This window comes from Diceros bicornis, chromosome 30 (assembly GCF_020826845.1).
Source record: "Diceros bicornis minor isolate mBicDic1 chromosome 30, mDicBic1.mat.cur, whole genome shotgun sequence".
NCBI classification, from domain to species: Eukaryota; Metazoa; Chordata; class Mammalia; order Perissodactyla; family Rhinocerotidae; genus Diceros; species Diceros bicornis.
This window is the reverse complement of record NC_080769.1, coordinates 7,258,190-7,281,471: the sequence shown is the minus strand read 5'-3', so window position 1 is coordinate 7,281,471 and position 23,282 is coordinate 7,258,190. Positions and strand designations below refer to the sequence as shown.

Below are 23,282 nucleotides of genomic sequence, written 5' to 3'. Positions count from 1 at the left end.
TCCCTCCAGACCAAATTTCATTCAGTACTAACCAAGGCTAATAAAGGATATTTAATGATCCTCATGGGAAAAAAGTAAAATTTTATTGGAATCTATCAAAGCAGAATGTAAGAAGTGAAGAGATGGCAAGTATTCTTAGGTAGAATTCAGAGTCACCCAGATGTCACGTCTCCCAAATGATATCTTTATAACATTCCATGAATCCCCAAAACAGACTTTCTAGGAGTCAACAGAAACTACTCCTCAACATCTTATAAAAGGAACAAATGTCAAAAAGTGAACAAAGTCTTCTGAAGAACAAAGTCCTGGTCTACCTAACATCCATCAAGAATTTTTAAGCTATAGTGTTCCACATGACACAGTAGTAGCAGAGAGAAAAACAGACGAAGGGAAAGGAAAAGCGTCTTCTGTGGGTTGGGATTTAATATGGAAAGTTGGTCAAGGGCAGAGGGGGCATTGTAGAGCAGTGGCAAATGTCATGACACTAACACCCGGGGCAGGGACAAACTGTCATCTAAGTGGGAAATGCCCTGTATTCCCCTCTATTCCATGGACAATAGCCAGTTCATTGTAGATTTAAATATGAAAGATAAAACTGGGCCACCTTTGGAAGTCATAGGTCAATGATTTTTGACACGATAATGAGGAGAATATACTCATATAAGAAAAAGAGTAAACCATAAAGTCAGAGACTGACAAATTCAAGTATATTAAAATTAAGATTCTTAAAAGATAAACCTAAAGGGAAAGAAGAATATCAGCAACACATGCAACATGAGAGAGTTAGTTTCCAGAGTAAAAATGAACAGACACCTAGTTTAAAAAGCGGGGAAAAGCAAAACATGTTTAACAGAAGATGGAAGATCATACAGTCGGCCTTGTCTATCTGCAGGTTTCGATTTGCAGTTGGTTGATTCTGTGGTTGTGAAACCTGCAGATACGAAGGGCTAACTGTATATGAGGGAATGTCCATCTCCTTGGCAATAAGGTCAACAAAAATAAAATATTCAGTGGATCCCGTTTCACAGTGATTAGAACGAAAATTTGTCAATTAATCTATAATTCCACAATGAAGACCGTTGTGAATAAGTCAATACATGATGCATGAATGGAGGAAAGGTCATGTCATAAACCCCACTGCTGTTTCCTGTAAATTTGAACTTGATGACTATCCACAGCCCAGCTACTTTCAACAATGTCGACAGAATTTACTGTGTATTTGCGCTTGGAGACTCATACAACGTTGGCGTGTACTAATATTGGATGATCTCTAGGATTTATTGGCAGAACTGTAAAGTAAGGAATACTGCAAAATATGCAGCATGTTACCCATTCTATAAGTGTTATGTCACCTTGCAGAGGCAGGTGGACCCCCACCCGAGACCTGGTTCAGGTGTCTACACTGATGACAACACACATGCCTAGAGGGTGTGAGAGGGTCTATTACTTCCATAATGACACTGTCAGGGGAGGGCAGGGCAGGCCTCTCAGGCAGGTGGGAAATGCCTTGAGAGAGCAAGGAGAGGAGGCTGGCCTGGGTTCTTATTGAGGTGAGGGGGTGGGCTAGGCTGAGAGTTCAGGCACAGGGGCAGGGCCTTCTGTGGATTGAATCATTTGTGGGAACTAAAGGAACGAGCACCCAGGCTTTCTCATCACCGTGTGCAGATGTGGGCACAGGGAATGAAGGGGATGAAAGCTTAAAGCTGTCAGCAGTCAAACATCAAAAAAGGAGTCAGACTTCTGGTCTCTGGTCGGGCATGTGAGGAGCTCAGAAGCCAGCTTCCAGTCCTCAGAAGAGAACAGCCGAGAAACTTAAAGTCAGTTCTTCCATCAGAAAAATGAGGTCACGGGGTAAACTGCTGTCCCCAAAATTAGAAAGAGAGACCAAAAAGTAGCTATTTTAAAATATGCTCAGAATATTCTGTTCTTAACAAGGCATGTCCTCAAAACAATCCATTTCACAAGAGCATAACTGACGGGGCTTTTCCCAGAGCCTAACTGACTTAGGGGAGGGAAAGAGCCAATTTGAGTCTCTTCTAGTCTTTTCTGCTCTCAAAGGTGGGACACTTGTGAGGATGAAAGGGTATTTTTCCCCCTTCAGACACCAACTATGTGGTATCTGTTCCAATGCCCCTTCTCCAACTCTATGTCACCAAATAGAATTGAATTGACCTCTTAAACATCTAACACTAACTATGCAGAGTTTGCATCAGGCCCCACAGGTTAAGAGCACCGTCCCACACACTGACCCTACTGCAGATGCCATCCAAAATGGAGTGTCTGGGCTACTGACATTCTACTCAGCCATCTACAAATTCACAGATTCCCTTCACACCCCATCAGGCTTGGTAATTTACTGAAAAGATTCTGAGAACTTAGCAAAGCACTTTACTTACTATTATTGGTTTATATAAAGGATACCACTCAGGAACAGACAAAAGGCAGACATGCACAGGGCAAAGTAGGGCGGTGGTATGGGTGAGAGGAGTGGTGGTGGTTGGGGCTACAGAGATTCCACATCCTCTCTGGACACTCCACCCTCCAGCACCTGGGTATGCTCGGTCACCAACCTAGACACTCTCTGAATTCTGTATTTAAGGGTTCTGATGGAGGTTTCAGTACATGGACAGAATTTATTAAATCATTGGCCATTGGTGATTAAGTCAGTCTCTACCCCGTCTCCTCTCCACAGAGGCTGAGAGCTGGGACTGTAAGTTCCAAAGCTCTAATCAAGGCTTGGTGTTTCTGGTATCTAGCCCCCATCGTGAAGCCATCTAGGAGCTGGCCAGGAGTTGCCTCATTAAAACGAGACACTCTATCACCCTTATCACTCAAGTAATTCCAAGGGCTTCAGCTGGTTTTTGGTAGGAACTGAGGACAAAGGTCAAATATCTTTCTTATTATATCACAGAAGGTCAAGTCCAGGGACACAGGCTCATGAAAAGATTGAGACCCAATCACTGGACTAGAGAATGCTTCCCTCTGCCCACACCTACCTCAACATGAAGTGGGCTCTTGTTTAATGTTAGTGGACTACACTGAAAAAACTACATGCTTTCTGGTAACCTCAGGAGGAAGGCACAGATGTCACCTCTCCCCACTCCTAGTCAACCCTTTACTGAAATCTTAGCTAATGCAATTAGACACACACACAAAAATAAGGGAAATACAGATTGGGAAGCAAGAGATAAAAATATCTTTGTGGCATATGACAAGATTGTTTATGGAGAAAGTCTCAAAGAATTCCCAATAACAAAGAAAACCCCTTCAACTGATAAGAAGTAGAGAAAGGTTGAAGGATAGAAAAATGTTATACAGAAGGCAATTTTTTCCTATACATCCACAGAAATAAAGTGAATTCATCTTTTGACAAAGGGGCAAAGGCAATTCAATGGGGAAACAGTCTTTTCAACAAATAATGCCAGAAAAACTAGGCATGCACGTGCCAAAAAAAGAAAAAAAAAAGAATCTAGACACAAACTTTATACTTTTAATAAAACTTAACTCAACATGGATCATAGATCATAGTGTAAAATGTAAAACTGCAAGACTCCTAAAAGATAACACAGGAGAAAGAATAATAATGTTCTGTTCTATGTGTGTACCACATTCTGTTGATCCATTCATCTGTTGACGGATACTTGAGTTGCTGCCACCTTTTGGCTACTGCAAACAATGCTTCAAGAACACAGGTGTACAAATATCTGAGTGCATGTTTTGAATTCTTTCAGATATATACTCAAATGGAATTGCTGGATCATATGGTAACACTATAATTTTTGAAAAACTGCCATACTGTCTTCCACAATGGTGGTTTGATTTTACATTCCCACAAGAAAAGCACAGGGGTTCCCATAGGTATTTTCACTTTCTTGATGGTGTCCTTGGAAGCTAAAATGTGATTAGTTTCAACTAAGTTCAAATTACCTGTTTTTTTTTTTTTACAGGTTTTGTTTTTGAGTGTCATATCTAATAATTCTTTGCCAAATCCAATGTCATATTTTCCCCAAAGTTTTTTCTAAGTGTATTATTATTTTACCTCAGATATAGGTCTTTGATCCATTTTGGTAAATTATTGTATGTGGTGTAATAGAATGGTCCAACTTCATTCTTCTACGTGTTTCTATCCAGTTGTACTAGCACCAATTTTTGAAAAGAATAGTCTTTCCTCCTTCTTGGCAACTTTTTTGAAAATCAATTAACCGTAGTTGAATGGGTTTATATCTAGACTCTCAACTGAATCCACTGATCTGTGTGTCTGTCCTTGTGTCATTACCACGTACCTGGATTACTGTGCTGAGAAGTCAGATTTGAAATCAGGAAATGTTAATCCTACTGCTTTGTTTTACTTGGAAGATCGGTTTGGCTATTCTGGTTCCCCTGTAATTCCATATAACTTATGAAACTACTTGCCAATTTCTATTGTTAACTTAAAAAGCAAATTTTCCTCTCATTTCATTTCAATGAGTTTATTCCAGTATAGCCAATAGAGGGGCCAGCCCGGTGGTACAGCGGTTAAGAGCACGCGCTACGCTGTGGCGGCACAGGGTTTGCAGGTTCGGATCCCAGGTGCGCACTGACCACCGCTTGTTAAGCCATGCTGTGGCGGCGTCCCATGTAAAGTAGAGGAAGATGGGCACGCATGTTAGCCCAGGGCCAATCTTCCTCAAGAAAAAAGGAGAAGATTAGCATCAGATGTTAGATCAGGGCTAGTCCTCCTCACAAAGAAAAAAAACAAATAGCCAATAGAATTGCAATTAGTGATGTGCATGCTATGGGAAAGCACAGGCTAATCCACTAAACAAAGAAAAGGAGCTGCTTTTATAGAGAAAAAAGGGGAGTAGGGAGGGGCTGTTCTAAATGAAAATCCATTGGGGGAAAGTAACAGCTCAGCGCAGCAACGGCTCCTCATTGGCTGAGCTGTAGCATTTCTCATTGGCTGGGCCATTGCCTGGTGAGGAGAGAAATCTTCCTTCAGGGCGGGCCCCGTGGCTTAGCGGTTAAGTGCGCACACTCTGCTGCTGGCGGCCTGGGTTCGGATCCCGGGATCGCACGATGCGCTGCTTCTCCGGCCACGCTGAGGCCGCGTCCCACATGCAGCAACTAGAAGGATGTGCAGCTATGACAGACAACTATCTACTGGGGCGTTGGGGGAAAAATAAATAAATAAAATCTTTAAAAAAAAAAAAAAGAAATCTTCCTTCAGTAGTAGTTTTACTTCCTGTCAAAGATGAAAGCCATCATCTCTTCCTGTTTGGTGTAATTGAGGATGTGTGGTAGGGCGTTGGTGTTCCCCCTACAGATCTTGCCCGCTCTAATTTATTTAAGGTTTCTTTTATTAATATCCACAGTATAAAGAAGTCTGGAGATTCTGATAGGGATTTCAATGAAACTCTAGATCATTCTGGGAAGTATTGCCATCTTAACACTGTCAAACCTAAGGATCCATAAATATGGGCTTTTTCCCTTTTATATGTTTGTTTATTTATTTATTTTCAGGTTCTCTCTTTTTTCTTGCTTCTATTGGAGAAGGAGTAACAAAGACCAAGGAAAAAGATGGCATCACTCTAAGGTCTTTGCTCATCTTCATTAAAGATTGGCAATGTCTAAATATCCAAATCACCTGACAACCTCACCCCATTCCTTTTAATTTCCAAAAATGCAAATCAAATTTTTGGCAATAAAAATAGTTACTGGTTATTATTACAAGAAATTAGTTTCAGAGAAAATGTGGCTAGAAGAGTGTTTTTCTCTGTACATACTCAGAATTCTCGCAGCTCTGAAACTGCCAGGTTTACATTCATTAATGACCATCCAATAGCAATACTGCATAATTTCTAAATTTTAAATATATAAATTAATCATTTTTCTGTCACTATATGATTATCATAAACATGCATTTTGAGTACAACTTCCTTTATTTTGTTTTTTTTTAATTTTACCTATGACCCCCTTCACCCATTTCACCCATTCCCCACTCACCATCTCTGGCAAGCATCAGTTTGTTCTCTGTATCCACAGGCTTGGTGTCTTTATTTGTTTGTTTGTTTTTTGTTTTTATTTTAGATTCTCTATGTAAGAGGGATCACATAATATTTCTCTTTCTCTGTCTGACTTATTTCACTTAGCATAATGCCATCAGGGTAAATCCACGTTGTGAGAAATGGCAAGATTTCATTCCTTTTTCTTTGGCTGAAAAATATTCCATTGCACACGTATACCACAATTTCTTTATCCATTTATTTATTGATAGACACCGGTTGTTTCTATGTCTTGGCTACTGTAAATAATGATGCAGTGAACATGCGGGTGCATACATCTTTTTGAGTTAGTATTTTTGTTTTCTTTGGGGAAATAACCAGAAGTAGAATTTCTGAATCATATGGTAGCTCTATTTTAATTTTTTGATGAACCTCCATGCTGTTTTCCATAGTGGCTGCACCAATTTATATTCCCATCGACAGCACAGAAGGGTTCCCTTTTCTTCACGTCCTTGCCAACATTTGTTATTTCACACTTGTGTATCTTTCTTAATTTTGTATTGATGTTTTGAAGTTTTCAGAGTATTTACTACTTTATCACATTTATTCCTATTTTATTCTTTTTGATGCTATTATAAATAGATTTGTTAATTTTATTATCAGATTGGTCATTGCACTGTATAAAATACAACTTATTTTTACATACTGATCTTGTATCATTCAAATTTGCTGTACTTGATTATCAGTTCTAATAGATTGTTTTAGTGGATTCCTTAGAGTTTTTTATTTACAAGATGAGTCATATGCAAGTAAAGATAGTTTTACATCTTCGTACCCAGTCTGAATGCTATTTATTTCCTTTTCTTGAAAAACTGTTCTGGCTAAAATCAAATTTGTCAAATAGAAGTGGCAAGAGCAGACACTCTTGTTTCATTCCTCATTTTTGGGAGAAAATATCCAGCCTTTCACCTTTAAATATGATATTAGCTGTTGGTGTCCCACACTTGCTCATTACAAGGTTCAGGAAATTTCCTTCAAATCCTGGTTTCTCGAGTCTTTCTATCATGAAAGGATGTTGGATTTTGTCAAGTACTTCCTCTGAGTCTATTGAGATGATCAATCCATTTTTGCTTTTCACTCTATTAATATGATGTTTTATGTTAATGAATTTTGAGAGGTTAACCCAACTCTGCATTCCTGGAATAAATCCCGTTTGGTCATGGTCTAGAATTCTTTTAATTTGTTGCTGAGTTAGGTACTACTATTAGTTGAGGTTTTTTGGATCCATATTCATAAAGGAAACAGGTCTGTAGTTTTTTTGTGATTCTTTTGTCTGATTTTGTTATCAGGATAACACTGGCCTCACAAATGAGTTTGAAGTGTTGAGTTGATTCTGTTTTGGGAGAGACTTTGTGAAGAATCACTATTAAACCTTAATTGGATGTTTTGGAGAATTCTGCTGTAGAACCCTCTGGGCCTGGGCTTTTCCTTATGGGTAGTTTTTTTTTTGTTTTTAATTTATTTTTGCCCCCAAAGCCCCAGTAGATAGTTGTATGTCATATTTGCACATCCTTCTAGTTGCTGTATGTGGGACGCAGCCTCAGCATGGCTGGAGAAGCGGTGCGTCGGTGTGCGCCCGGGATCTGAACCCGGGCCGCTGCCAGCGGAGCGCACGCAATTAACCACTAAGCCACGGGGCCGGCCCATATGGGTAGTTTTTTGCTTACTAATTCAATCACTTGTTATAATTCAAATCAGGTTTTCTGTTTCTTCCTGAGTCACTTTTGGTAGTTTGTGTTTTTCTAGGAACTTGTCCATTTCATCTAAGTTATCTAATTTGTTTGCATGCATTGTTCATTGAACTCCTTTATAATCTTTTTTATTTCTGTAATCTCAGTAGTGATCTCCTCTCTCTTATTCAGCTTTTGGGAATTTGAGTCTTCTTGCTTTTTCTCTATGTCAATCTAGTTAAATTGTCTATTAATCCTCTATTGTCAATCTTGTTGATCTTTTCATAAAATCCACATTTGGTTTCATTGATTTTCTTTATAGGTTTTCTATTCTCGATTTTCTTATTTCTGCTCTAATTTTTAGTATTTCCTTTTCTCAATATGTTTGATTTGGTTTCTCATTCTTTTGAATATGTTATGTAAAAGGTTAGGTTATTGATTTGAGATCTTTCTTCTTTGTTAGTGTAGGCATTTCTGGGTATAATTGTTGTCTATGTAGTGGTTTTGATGTAGCCTGTAAAAGTTGTTATATTGAGTCCTTTTTTCCATTCATTAAAAATATTTTCTAATTTACTTATTGATTTCTTTAACCCATTGGTTATTTAGGAGTGTCTTGTTTAATTCCCTGATATATGCGAGTTTCCCCAAGATATTAATTTCTAATTTCATTCCATTGTGGTCAGAGATCTTACTTTGTATTTTTTTTTGTGTGTGAGGAAGATAAGCCCTGAGCTAACATCCATGCCAATCCTCCTCTTTTTGCTGAGGAAGACTGGCCCTGAGCTAACATCCGTGCCAATCTTCCTCCACTTCATGTGGGGTGCCGCCACAGCCTGGCCTGACAAGTTGTGCATAGGTGCATGCCCGGGATCCGAACCTGGGCCGCCAACAGTGGAGCGTGCACACTACCGCTATGCCACGGGGCCGGCCCCTCTTACTTTGTATTTTAAATTTCCTAGCATTTAAAATATATGAGGTGTGTTTTCAATGGTGAGGATTGATCTATGCTAGAGAAAGGTCCATGTGTGGTTGAGAAGAATATGTATTCTGTTGTGTAAGAATGTGTAAGGAGTTGCACACCAGATGCCACAAGCCTTGTTCATATGCCCCAGTAAGGATTCCACATTTGGAAAACAGGTGAAATTAATATCTCAACTTCTTTAAGTTCATGATATTATAAACTCACTCTCCATAGTTTTGTAAGAAGCAAACGTGCAAATTAAAGAAGGTGGTAAACAACGCCCCCGTATGTCTCAGGTGTTTGATGCTAGAACTTATCTCTTCAATTCCTCCGCGGATAAGGTGTTCCCTCTGGGTTACTGTCTTTGTTGGAGTACAGATCAAGAAGCACCCACTTGGCCTTTCCCACCAGAATATGCCTCACTAACAGTGTTAGGAAATCAGCATATGTATTTTGCGCCTTAATAAGTACATCTATTTTCATTCTATATTGGGCCTAATGAGCTAATCTATTTTCATAACTTTATTAAGCATTTATAATTAGTATAAGGTTTGTGTGTGGTCTTTGACCATTTTTATTGGAACATTTATATTTCATTTTTGATTATTAAGAGCCATTTAGACTGTTAATGATATGATCTTTCGCTCTCTGTTATTATTGAAAACATTTTCCCAGTGGTGTTTCTATATCTTTTATTATTATCAATGATACATTTACATTTTTTAGTTTATCGAATCTATTCAACTTTCATGTAAATTTTTCTTGGGATGGCATGACTTCTACTGCCTAAGTACACAGAAATATTTTCTGATGTTTACTTTCAGCATTTTCATTTTATCTTTTTTATTGTTTAACTCATTACTTCACATAGAATTTTTTTGGATGAAGGAGATAGGAGAGTTATAGACTGCCACAATTCATCATCTATTTTGTTACATCCTTTTGTTCGTTTATTGACCGTCAGGGAGTCGTCTGTCTAGTCCACAGTTTCTCAACATTGACACTACTGACATTTTTGACAAGGTACTATTTGTCAAGGGGACTATTTTGTGCATCAGAGGATCCCTACATGTCTGTAGCAGTGCTCCCCACCTCCCACAGTCGTGACAGCCAGAAATGCCCCCAGATAGTCCCAAATGTTCCCTGAGAGGCAAAATCACCCCTATGACAGACAACCAGTGAGTTCTTATGGTGGCATCAGACCATTAAATTATCACAACTCATTAATTTTTATAATGAATGTATCTGGTGAAAACTTGTTCTTCTTCATTCTTTATTTGCAATTATTTCCTGAATACCCTTTGCACTTATTTTCAGAGCTATACTTTAGAATTACTGTATTTTGAGAAAGAAAAAAGATCCTGATGCAAATTTGAGTGGAAATGTCTTTAAAAACGTGGCTGTGTGTAGAGATCTGCATCTTTGACTTCAGGAGTCTTTCATGCACGAAAGTTGGTTATGTTTCCATGGAGTTGATGCCTCTGTCACGTCATTGGGAAACGCTCAGACTTGTTTGCACATAGATCTCACACATGGAATTAGCCCTAAGCCTCCAAATTTCATGTGTAAGTTGAAGGACATGTGATTTTAATTCAATAATGTATGTTGTTATGTATAAGATATGTATTTACAAAAGTTTCAGCGAATTGACTCCTTCATCAGTTGTAGTAATTTTTCAGTTATTTTATCTTTAGCTTCTCAAATAAATAATGCTGTCATCTCCAATAACAGTATTTGCTTCTTTCATCTTATATGTCATATTGATCATTGCATTTTCTCACATGAAGTTAGAGATGAAAGCAATGATAAATACTTGGAGTGAAAAGAAACATCTTGGTTTTTGTTTGAATTGGCTCCTCCTTTCAATGGGCTGCCTCTCACATAGCAGTTCCTCATCATGTTCTGCTCCCAAAACTCTTCTCTGAGTGCTAGGCTGGCCTGTTGGTCATTGTGGCTGAGAGTGACCGGGGGATTTTAGCACCAAAAGGTGACTAAAAATATTGTGGCACCATCTTCAGATTTCAACCAAGGGCAAGGGCATCTCTTCCATAGTGGGGATTTTAATAAGGCCTGTGGGGAAGAAGAGAGTTATTTGTGATTCATATAGAGGAATCAGGCCTAGTCAATGAAGCATTTGTCCTAATTTCACATAAGAGGGGAAGTGTGCTCAGTGGCAAAGCTTGGTCTGAGTCAGGCAGCCTGGTGGTGAATCTGAGCACCCTCCTGACTGCCTGTGTAAAGTCAGACAAGTCACTTAGCTCCCGTAAGTCTCAGATTCCTCTCTTATCAAATGGGATTGTATTAGTGCTTCTCTGTTAGAAGTCTGTGAAGATGAAAAGTCATGACCCAATCCACCTGTGGTGCTGAGTGCAGTGCCTTACACTTAGTAAGCCTCCCTAAAATGCCTTTATTATCACTGTCAGCATTCCTGTTGCTATTCTCACTCATTGTCGTCATCATCTTTATAACAACTTAGAAAGCAGAACTTCTCTCAGTGGAATCTACAACATTCTACACTGCAGAAGGCTCAATAGTTTCTTCACATGTAAGGTTGCAACGGCCCTGTAGGACTACTGAGAACTAGTGCTTATAATAAAGTTCTGTGATGACTATTTTGATTTCTTCTATGTGTGCTTACGTTCCCATATTTTGAAATCTTCACTTAAGAAATGCTAAGATAATTAGTTATGGTAGTGCATGCCTTCTCCACTAGATAGAATAATTTGGTTAATCCTTCCTCCCACTACTACCTCAAACACCATGTCAATATTTCAGCCAGAACATGAAGAAAAAATAGTTCTGAAGGTGCAAACGTATACCTTGAGGTTGTGTCATTTAAATGTACTTCATGCTTCCCAGCACAAGAAGGATCAATTGCACTTTTATTTTCATTCAGAGCTAAGATCATCTTGGTTCACAACCTCAGGAGTTTTCTGGGTAACATTTGAAACTGGCTCCCGTACATGAAGGGCAAGGAGCGACTGAAGAAAGAGGCAGGTCACTCCAGATTGATAGGTGGCAGTTTTAATAAGCAAGGGAACTTATATATGATGCTTGTGTTAGGCGGAGCAAGATGGGTAGGGCTCCGCACCTGCCCAGCAGAATCTAAAAAAGTTTAGATAGAGGCTCTAATGGGGTTCAGTAATGTCTACAGTCCAGATGGTCTCCACAACATGTTATTCTCTCCAGGCCGCATCCTTGAAATGGCTCTCAGTTTAGGAACATTGGGAGAAATGTATATCCCAAGGACAGGAAAATGGGTAAGAAGCCTCTGATTGCCCAAGTGCAGCTGGAGGTCACAACCAGTGCTCTAACCTGTGGTCACATCCTCTCAATGACTTCTCCAGCAGAGCAGCTTCTTGAATCTTGGACAACTCATTCAATTGGGCCATTTTTCAAGGTCATGGGGAAAATCTCTCTCTCTATACCTACAAATAACTCCCTGTCCTTCTTAAGGGGAGCTCTTTGTTTGGCTTAGAAGACCACCTTGTAGGAGATTCTTGAGTTCTCATGGGCTTCCCTCAGTGCAAGTGGATGCATGAGCATTCTAAGTATATTTTGGCCCATGTGCTTGCCATAATGGAGATAAACAGGAACAACGTGCTCTTACCAAACACAACCTTCACATATCATGTCTATTTTGCTGACCACAGTGATGAAAGGACCTTTGAGAGCACCATGATGTGACTTCAAGACAGAGCCAATCTGTCCCTAATGTTACCTGTGAGAACAATTCATTTATCTACTCATCAGTGCAGGAAGCACTTCCCCATTTTCTGCCCAGATGGGGCCACTACTGGAACTGTACAGTTCCCACAGGTGCAAATGAAAGTAGGGTGGGGAAGGGCAGTGGTGAAATGTGGTTTCCTCAGCACTGTGTTTCTGACAGTGTGCGAGAGTGCAGCCAGACATGTGCATCTTCCCAGGTGAGTGCACATTGTTAGTACGCTGCGTCATTTATTTGAGGTGGAGATGAGGATTTGGAGGCAAAACAAAAAACAAAGGCATTCCTACTTAGGAAATCAGAGGGATTTCCAGGAAACCTGCCTCTAGACTACTATTTTCCACATAGTTCTTAAAGGGAAGAGAAAAAAAAGATAATGAAATGGAAATATCTTCTCCATCTCTCAATGCTCGATGCTGAATATCCACAGACCTTTTCTTCCTACATTGGATGGGTGACCAATCGATGACGCTACTGCCCAGCAGTGTCCCCCTTGTATGATGAGCACTGGTTGCCAACTGGGCCTTGCTTTTCTGTTTTCCTTAAGATCACTTGTGGTCCTTTGGCTCTCTCCCTCAGTTTCCATCTGTCAGATGGCCTCCAGGGATGCTTCTGTCCCTGGGTGTAGTGGAATTATTGCTGAAGTTCAGGGGGACTTGGGGGGGGGCTGTTTAACACAGATGATATCAAAAGTAAGAATTTCCTCGGGACATTGGGAGAGGAAATGATCAGATACGGTATCTGTGCATACTGAATGGAGAGGATGCCTGTCTTGGAGTGATTCCAACATTGTCAGAATGAACGTTATTCTCTAGTATCATAGACTCACCAATCAGTGAGATGATTATTTTGATGAAACCCAGTTGTCTAGTAAGTCTCATCATAGGTGGATTAAATAGTGTAACCACAAGTAAGCGGTGGGTCTTGACCATGGAGAGTGATTTAACCGCGGGTGAGAAAGAGTCTCTGCTTACATTTTTTATGGGATACAAATATTTTAATGTCAGAAAGATTTTCTAATGTTACCTGTAGGGGGAAGAGGGAGAATCTCCCTCTGCCCTTTCCCTTAAGGTTCTTCTGGCTGGCCAAATAATCAACAAGACAGGTTAGCAGGAGAAAATAATACCAAGTTTAATAACATGTATACATGGGAGAAGCTCAGAAATGAGCAACTCCTCCCTCTGTCTAAGCTGCTTTCTTAAGTATTGCAGCTAAAGGCGAAGGAACGTGTTGGGGGTGGGTAGTGGCCTGGGACTTCAGAGGGCTGAAGGACAATTCTTTTCAGGGTCATCTATTGATAATTTGGTCAGGGAGAGATAGAGTTTTTTGATAAAAGGGGCTTGGTGCCCCTCCCATTGCAACATGTATTTTACATTATCTTTATAGCCATCATGATAGAAGATCTGTTCCAGGAATGAGCCGCCATGCCAGATTCTCTAGGCAGTTAGTGGGGGAGGTCAAATATCCTTATTGTCTTCAGCTCGAAATAATCCGCATACCAGAGTGGTGCTTCCTGGGGCAGCTTGCCCTGAGCACCATCAGTTCCCTCCTCTGAAACTTCCCTAGAAGTTTCACATATTAAAAGCTGAGCTGGTGACTGTGGAGAGAGAAATCGTGTTAGTATCTGAGTGATAAGAAGTCTGCAAAGAGAGAAAAGAACGTAGATTAGAATGAGGATGAACAGGCAGAAAAGAACAAATCGGAGCACATTTCCCCACACTCCATTAAACCAGTCCCCCAATCCTGGAAATAAGTCAGTCCAATAAAATGTGTTAGCTTCGTTTATCTGATGAAAAATGTCAATCTTCTCTTTTAATAGATTTAAGTTAGATATTACTTGACCTGTTTGATTCACATAAAAGCAACATTTTTCTCCAATGATTGCACATGCTCCTCCTTGCTGGGCAGTGAGCACATCCAGAGCACGTCGATTTTGGAGCACCACAGATGCTAGGCTGTTAATCTCTGACTGGAGTATGTTCAAGGTTTGCATGGTGGTGTTGAACTCTTGCTCCATTACCATAGAGAGATTTAATATTGCCTTTTCCAACTCATAATCTCCAAAGCTGGGGAATAGGACTCTCAAGGCTGAAAAGAACTTGGAGTTGTGATACACAAGTGGATTCTCCACGATTTCTCGACTGGCACGTTTATGTGGCACAATTTTATGAACAAACGAACCCAAGTTTGTAATTTGGCTAGCATTTAAGGTGGAGTGTTTGGTGACAGAAGGAGTCAGGTATCCAAGTCCGCATCTTCCTGACCAATTAGGTGGGAATCCTTTATACACTTTGTTGCCGCATAAAAAGAAAAGACCAGTGTAGTTTAAAGACAAGGTTAGAATTGAGTCTGTAGTTCCCAGGATCTGGACTGTTTCATGATCTGTGCCACTTGCACTGTTACTACCTAAACATCTCCATTTCCCACGAGCTCCTGTCAGTCTGCGAGAACAGAATAGATTGCGGAATAGCTGGTACAGGAGGCCTGCAGTCTGATTTTGGCAGCTATAAAGCCTGGTCTTGTCACTTGACCAGGTGAGTCCAGATTTTTGATCCACCCATATATAGTCTGTGGCATTGGGCAGCCTAACCATGCGGATAGCTGCGATACCCCAAGTTGCACACGGGTGGCTCCTAAGCCATCCAGAGCACTTGGTGATTTGGCAAATGTTTTTGCCAGAGGGAGTAGTGATAGAGTCACTTACAATTCCCTTGAGAGTTCTGAAGATGTCACCTGCGGAATCAAACCACAGAGTTTGACTGCAATATTGTCTCGGTATGTCACCCAGGAAAGGTCCAGCGCCATGTTTACTTTCAATGCAGAGGGAAAAACTTTCACCTATTGCTTGTACTTGGGCAAGGGACAGTCCTTGACCTTCTAAGTAGTCTTTCTGGGGCCCAAGTGACTCACCAGGAGAAGAAGCAGAGTGAAGTTTCCCTTGTTGCGGATACCATACTCTGTTATTCATCCATTTTCCGTACTTAGTCCACCAGGTGTTCATATCAGCAGGAACAAAGACTAGTTCAGGTTCTTTTGCACTATCTAGCTGTTGACATAACCAACAGTCAGATTGATTAGTTAGCGTGGCTAGGGCTTGGTAAACTGGCATAAGGGGGTGTTTGGTCTGTGCCCGACCTGTTGAAAAGGAGAGGGTTAGTAAAAGCAAGACACAGATCGGAAAAGAGCCCATAGCGGAGACTTAGAGAGGGGAAGAGGGACAGATAGAGACCAGCACTCTCCAGTCAGCTTTCTAATAAATGATTAAAAATATATATATATATATCCACTAATAGTTTGTGTGTGTAAGTGTGTATATATATAGGGAGTTTTGAAGCAAGGGGGAGGAAATGGGTCAAAGTAGGTTTTCTGATCTTGGGAAAAGCTGTCTACTTCGTGATGTCGGCTGCTTCTGGGGCCTGGGTTTTGGCCCTCGAAATCCTTAGTTTAAGGTCTCCTGTGGGGATTATCTCCCAGTTGTCTTGAGAGCGATGTTCTGGGTCTATTTTGGCGTGGCTCGCATGGATCTAGGAAAATTTTTCCTTTATTTTGATGGCAGTGCAGGTTGTCAGTAAGACTTCATAAGGTCCTTCCCAGTGAGGTGACAGTGCGTGTTTTCTTCTAAAGACCTTGATGTACACCAGGTCTCCTGGTCGAAAGGGATGGCAAGGCTTGTCAGAAGGTGGTGGCCATGCCTCTTTTACCTGTTGACGATATGCTTCAAGTATACTAGTTAATTTTTGTATATAACAAGTCATAGCATCAAATTGTTCACTTAAGTTCCCATAATATTCATTTAATCCAGGAATTGAAGGTTTAGAGACACCAGTAGGTATCGGACGTCCAAAAACTATTTCAAAAGGAGTCAGTCCATGCCTTCTATTTGGAGTATTTTGAATCTTCATAAGGGCCAAGGGCAGAGCCTCTGGCCATTTAAGTCCAGTTTCTTGACAGACTTTTCCTAGAGTTCTTTTTATATCTAGATTTTTACGTTCCACTTGCCCTGATGACTGAGGGTGATATGGGGTATGAAATTTTAATGAATACCCCAGAGTTTTTTGCAAGCAAGTGGTTTATCTCTGCTGTAAAATGAGTTCCTTGGTCTGATTCAATCCATAAAGGAATGCCAAAGCGAGGAATAACTTCAGTTATTAATTTCTTTACCACTGTTGTGGCATCTGCATGTCTGGTCAGATAGCATTCAGTCCATCTACTAAACATGCAGACAATAACCAAACAGTGAGAGTAACCTAAAGCTGAAGGCAAGTCTATAAAATCTATTTGGAGTGCCGCAAAAGGCAGCGTGGGCCTGGGAGGACTTTCTGGATCACACTGATTTTTCCCAGAGACTTGGTAAGATTTGCAAGTTGTGCACTGGGAGGTGATTTGGTCAGAAATTTTACGGATGCCAGGGCAAAACCAACTGTCTTTCAGTTCCTTAACTATCCCCCGTTTGCACATATGTCCCATTTGGTGGGAGATAAGTGCAAGCCAAAAAGTCAAAAGAAAAGGAGCTACTGGAAGTCCATTTGGTCCAATGTATAATCCATCTGATAATTGTTTGGCACCCTTTTGTATCCAATTGTCTTTTTCAGATTGTGGGGCATTTGCCTAATAGTTAATAACATCAGTCAGGGATAAAGGCAGATTTAAAAATTGGGTGGAAAACGGATAAGGGGGTCCATAGTGAGCTGCATGTTTAGCAGCTCTGTCAGCCCTGTCATTCCCTAAAGATATGACATCAGTCTCCTTAGTATGGGCTGAACAATGAACAATGGCAATTTTTGAAGGAAGGTGAATAGCTTGTAATAAGGCTGCAATTAAGTGTCCATTAGCAATAGGAGTTCCTGCAGAAGTTAAGAATCCACAGGATTTCCAAATTGTGCCAACAGCATGGCAGACTCCAAAAGCATATTTGTGTAAACGAAAGAAAAACAAGGTTAATGGTTAGAGCAAATTGTAAACCAGTTTTTGAGTTCAGAGGACAGCCAGTGAAGAAGAATTTTAGATGTCAGCATCAAAGTATCTTTTGCAGTTTAAAATGTCTCTGATGGTGTCATCAGGTCATCTCTTAAGTTTATATCAAGTTCATCAGCTTCAGTTTGTAAGGCTTCAGGAAAAAGGGCAGGTTCAGTTCTCGATTTCAAATGAAAATGATGGAAAAAATCAAAAACGTTAGTTTGGACATCTGTAGCCAGATATTTCAGGAGACTAGAAGAAATCAGGATCCAGTCCAGTCAACAGATATAAAACAAAAACCTCAAAAGACAACAAAACTAGGATCTAATATCCGCAAATTTATACTGAAATAGTTTTTACTGAAATATAATTTTTCTCTCTAAAATCACCCTCATTTTTATTAAGATAGCAAAATTAAAACTAGTTTGCAAAATAAGTCTAGTTCCAATAGAGTTGGCTCAATTATTTACATAAGTACAGCAAGAATAGCAGTTGATCACATAGGCTCTTTTAAATCTGCTTTGCTGGAACTTTTTATAAGGAATCTCATATTGGACTTCAAAGGCCTCTTGAGGCCAGGAAAGCCAAGCCAAGGATTTTGTCATCAGACTTTGCCTGCAATACCTACAGATTTGGGTGAATTCCTCTCCTCCGAGGTTCCCCCCAAATATTTCAAGGTTCCTTGTACCTGCCAGATAAGTGACATTCTTTACTTATCCTAGTAAGTGCTGCTTGGAACATAAGGTACCAGGCCAATATTTCCGTGTGGCTTTATTCCATAAAGTCAAATCTTCATTCCTCAAAAGCTGTATGGTTATATGGCAAATATGATGTTCCAGTCACAACCTTGGTAATATAACCAGTGTTTCCAATTCTGTCCTGTTATAAGGAGAACAGATTCTTATTGAACTTATGCAAATAACTATATTGCCATGAAAACAACAATACTCACTCACTAAGAGTTTCCAAATTTGAGGGATCAGATAGAGAGAAAAAGATAAATATTTTAATTTTACTTACAAAGGTATCATTTACCAAATTGCTATAAGTCATAGCTAGCTCAGGAGAAAAGAGAAAAAGTTTTCCTTAAATCTGAAAAAAACAAAACATTAAAAATTCAGCAATACTTCAAATGAAAAATCATAAAAATTATAATCATCCTTATCAGTTCATTCAGTCCTGTATAATCCATTGTTGATCCCAATCTTTTTGTTAGCAGCTTCATGAAGTTATCAGTCTCTCCAACAGATTTTTGTAATTTCTTACCAAGTTCAGTTTTATGATCAGAAAGTTTGTCAGAAACCTGTATTCCAGTGTAAATGTCAGAGTCCTTTCCATGAATTTTTCTGAAGTTGAAACATTTTGCAAAAGCATTAGAGCAAAGAAATGTCTGTAAACAACAACACCTCAAAATGGCAATTGACAAAGAAATTTGGTTAATTTTGTGACATACAAGACTTTAAAATAATAATAACCAGAATTATGACTGATAATCAGGACAGATCAGCATTTCAGTAATGTTATACAATTTTAAAACACCTATGTCAATAACATTTGCCCACATAATAGCACCTAAGCAGGCTTATCATCACTTGTCTGACAATGCTTTCCATGTAATTTAACGTATTGAATAAGCCTAATGAGTTTAGTATCTTTCTCTTTATAGGAAGAGAGCAAATTTCTTTGAGAAGTTCCAGGGCCCTTTGAAAATTCTCAAAGAAAAAAATAAAAAAAAGACTTTATTTAAGATATGAATTTTGGAGAGGCTTGTCAAAAATATAAACAGTCAAGTCAATGCAAACAGAGCACTAACAGTCCAAAAAGCCTTAATAGAGAGACTTCAGTCTTTTGAACACAAGAAATTATTTTAACAGGTTTTTTTTTTTTTTTTTTAGGTAGACTTACTCAAAGGTAAAGAAAAATCTTTTATAACCTCTTTATCAAGTTTAAGCAAATTATCCTTTTAGGAGAAATAAGACCAAATTATAATTTTGCACCAGCTTACTTCTGCTATTAAAACTCATTTACTTAATTAAATTCATTTCAATCTTAGCCAACTTGACCATGCAAAAACTCCTTTTCCAGAATTCCTCTTCCACAAACCTTCTATAACTTTCTTTTTACATTCAGAATTTGTCCCATGTCTTTCTTTTCCCTCCTAGTACTTGAGGACAAATTTATCTTTCTTAACCAAACAAAATATTTCCATTCTTTGTTCCTTCTTTATACATCTTACTTTCCTTGTACACAGACATATTTTTCTTAATATTTAGTAGCTTCAATCACATATACTAATTAGAAATTTTAACCTTTAGAAACCTTAATTTGTAAGTAAAAACAATTATAAACCTTTTTTACAGTAGCATTTCATGGCTTGATAAATTTATAAACACTTCATAACTTCTAGAAATATGTTACTTTATAGTACAATCTTTTAATAAAACACATGTTTATCAATAGACCCAAAACACCTTTTAGTTTTCCTGTAATGAAAAGCCAAATGTAGACAAACGTACATTTAGCAATCAATGTCTAATATCTTATTTGGAAATGATTATACTCAGAGAATTTTTATCATAAAATTTAGCAAAACTCTAAAGTTGTAAGTCACCAAAAAGAGTTTGGAAGCTGTAACCACCATAACACATAATTATTGTTTAAAGTTCATCCAACATTCATCTTTTTCACAACTATTTAGTTACTTATTCCCAATAATTATTTAGATTGCCTACAAGACTTCATAAGACTTCAGATAAAATTAGCCATCATTTAAATTACTATTTTTGTTAACCAGTTCTGTAATAGAAATAACATCAGTTTTTTTCCTACAAAATTTCATGTAAATTTCGTCACCTCTTATACCTTTAAACATAATTATCATTAAGGTTTTTATCAATAGGTCTTGATCTTCTAATTTTGGACAAGAGAAGCATTCCCAGTCAGACATTTTAAAACATACTCAGGCAAAGTTGATGTAACTTCTTTATATAAAATTAGCTCAAACATTCCAACCTTTATAATCTTATCAACACTTACACTTTTACATGTTCTCAATTCAATTGTAACCTGAATCAAGGTCTTAAGACTAGTCAAATTTTTCCCTTCCTTTTTCTGGCCTTAATTCTTAGGTACCAATTAAGCAATTATGTGAGAGCTCTCAAAACATTTTTTTTCCCCCAATTTAGAAGTTTTTCCAATTCAAAGGATCCGTCGTCTGGCCACTGACGAGTAGGATCTTCATTTGTATATTTATTCCAATAGTGACTCGAACCAATAAGCCTTTTTAAGGAAAGACCCGGAGGTAACTTTCCACGCTTAGAATAAATCTTCACCATGGACGCAAGAGGCGTCCCTGGTGAGGGCGCAGATGATGTAGCCCCCATGATCCACAGAATTCACTCCCAAAGATATTCAGAGAAAGTAAAGACCTTCGTTGCACAGGCGGTAAGGATGGTGTAGTGAAAACGGTGTCTCCGGTCTCCCACAATAGTGTGGGACGCCTCCAGTCACAGACCCGCTAATCTGTGACACCGGGCAGGCGATACTGGAATGGGATTTTTCCAGCACTAACAAGCAACGAAGGTTAAGACGACAAAAGCCCTTACGGACTGGGCCCTTTATGACAAACTCCCCTGAGAGCTTGGCACAGCCGGACAAAGACAGTTCGGAACCCCAGTCTACTCGACTGGCCACCAAGGTGCACCCCGGTAAATGCACCTTCCGTATGGTGGAGACCAAGGAGAATATTCTCACTGGTCACAAAGCCAAGTTTTCTCAGGACACAGAACAAGACAGAAGGAAAAACCTCATCCGGTTTTTTTTTTGTTTTTGTTTTTGTTTTTTTTTTATGTGCACAGTGACAGCTTTAGCCACGCCTTAGGTCTCCTGGAGCCAGAATAATACCTAGCGGGGGAGGTGCCGCGGGGTCGGGGACTGTGTGCTTTGCAGAGTACCTCGTCGTTGCACGGACATTTTCTTGCAGTTGGCGGGGGACCTGTGTCATCTACCCCGTTCCGTGACCCAACTTATCCTGTCACGGGAGTCTTCGGAAAGTGGCGAGCGCCCTAATGGCTCTTAACTGCTCGACCCGCGCCCACCAAATTTGCGGCCTTTTTGGCTTCCAAGATGCCCTTGGCAATGACCTTCACTTCCTGTGCATAACAATGGCCTTCACTTCCTGTGCATAATAACCCACAGCAGAGTTTGTAGACGCCGGTCTGGTGAGACCCGCAAACTCAGCAGTCTGTGGGGCCGGCCCGGACAGCAGGCTTATAGGGCCTATGCCTGCGTCCTACCCTATGGTATTTCCTTCTTATGACAAAAGACACAGACAAAAGAGAAAAACAGAGACTATCTCTGGGAGGAAAAGGGATCAAGATCAAAAACCAAGAGTACTCTACCAAACTTAAACCAAGAGTCACTAAAAGCCCAAGAAACTAGTTTCCCAAATATTTTCTCCTGCCAATCTAAATTTAGAAAGAGAAAAAATTCTCACCCTTTCCTTCCGCCGGACTCCGCAGATAGAGATTCCGGGAGGCTGACGTGGGAAGAAGTCTTACCTTTTGCCGGCTTTTGTCAGGCGTTCCCGTATCTCACCATCTGCAGTAGTCCAGGGAGAAGGCAGGTCTTCCAGCCAGAGAAGGCAACCTGCCAGCCAGTGTGGCTCCTGGCGACTACGCCAAAACTGTCGGGGGAAGAGGGAGAATCTCCCTCAGCCCTTTCCCTTAAGGTTCTTCTGGCTGGCCAAATAATCAACAAGACAGGTTAGCAGGAGAAAATAGTACCAAGTTTAATAACATGTATACATGGGAGAAGCTCAGAAATGAGCAACTCCTCCCTCTGTCTAAGCTGCTTTCTTAAGTATTGCAGCTAAAGGCGAAGGAACGTGTTGGGGGTGGATAGTGGCCTGGGACTTCAGAGGGCAAAAGGACAATTCTTTTCAGGGTCATCTATTGATAATTTGGTCAGGGAGAGATAGAGTTTTTTGATAAAAGGGGCTTGGTGCCCCTCCCATTGCAACATGCATTTTACATTATCTTTATAGCCATCATGATAGAAGATCTGTTCCAGGAATGAGCCACCATGCCAGATTCTCTAGGCAGTTAGTGGGGGAGGTCAAATATCCTTATTGTCTTCAGCTCGAAATAATCCGCATACCAGAGTGGTGCTTCCTGGGGCAGCTTGCCCTGAGCACCATCATACCTATTCTGAATATCCAGAAGTCAGTTTTCTGCTAAAATGATGGCTTATTTATGCTCCCAGTGCTCTTATTCTGAATCTGACTGAAGTCTTGGGAGGATGCCCACCTAATGCATCCCTGGTATTGTAACTGAACTTGCTGGGTTCATCTTTTGGTGATTCTGGAGCCAAAAAGCACAATCAAGGCAGAAGTAGATGAAGAAAGGTTTATTAATTGCACAAGCGATGGAGAACACTGGAGTTCCCTCCCAAAGCATTGTTTCCCAGAACAAGAATTTGGGGAGTCCTTTTATTGTTAGGTCACAGTACAGTTCATGAATATTCGGTTAAGGAAAAGGCAGGAGATCCCGAGTTATTTCCTAACAGTCATGTTCCTTTAAGTCTCATTGGTAGAATGTACACATGCTACTACATACATCGTATGATCCAGAAATGGCTGCTCGGTCTCTCCCAGAGGACAATAAATATGTGAATAAAATTATAATGGGGACAGTTCACTTCAGTTCACTAAGAGCAGTTTGAGGCGGCTAGATCTGGCTTCAGCTAGCTTGCTTGTGGGATCCTTCAGTGGTTGGGCTCTTCCTGAAACTTTACCTCTGCAAACACTCAACAGATGATGTTAGCTTTTATCAGATCCTGGATATCCCTTTCTTTGCCTAGTTCGCTGGTCACAGTATCTGTGACTGTGTACCTATTTTTCAAAACAAAGATCAAAAGTGAGAGACTAATTA

The 23,282-nt window shown here is 39.9% G+C and overlaps 1 protein-coding gene across 1 annotated transcript in view; it reads left to right on the top strand.

Annotated features, from left to right (window-relative positions):
- Positions 1-23,282, top strand: part of LOC131394548 (zinc finger protein 14-like) — a 209,229-nt gene that overhangs the window by 39,851 nt on the left and 146,096 nt on the right. The window lies entirely within an intron of this gene.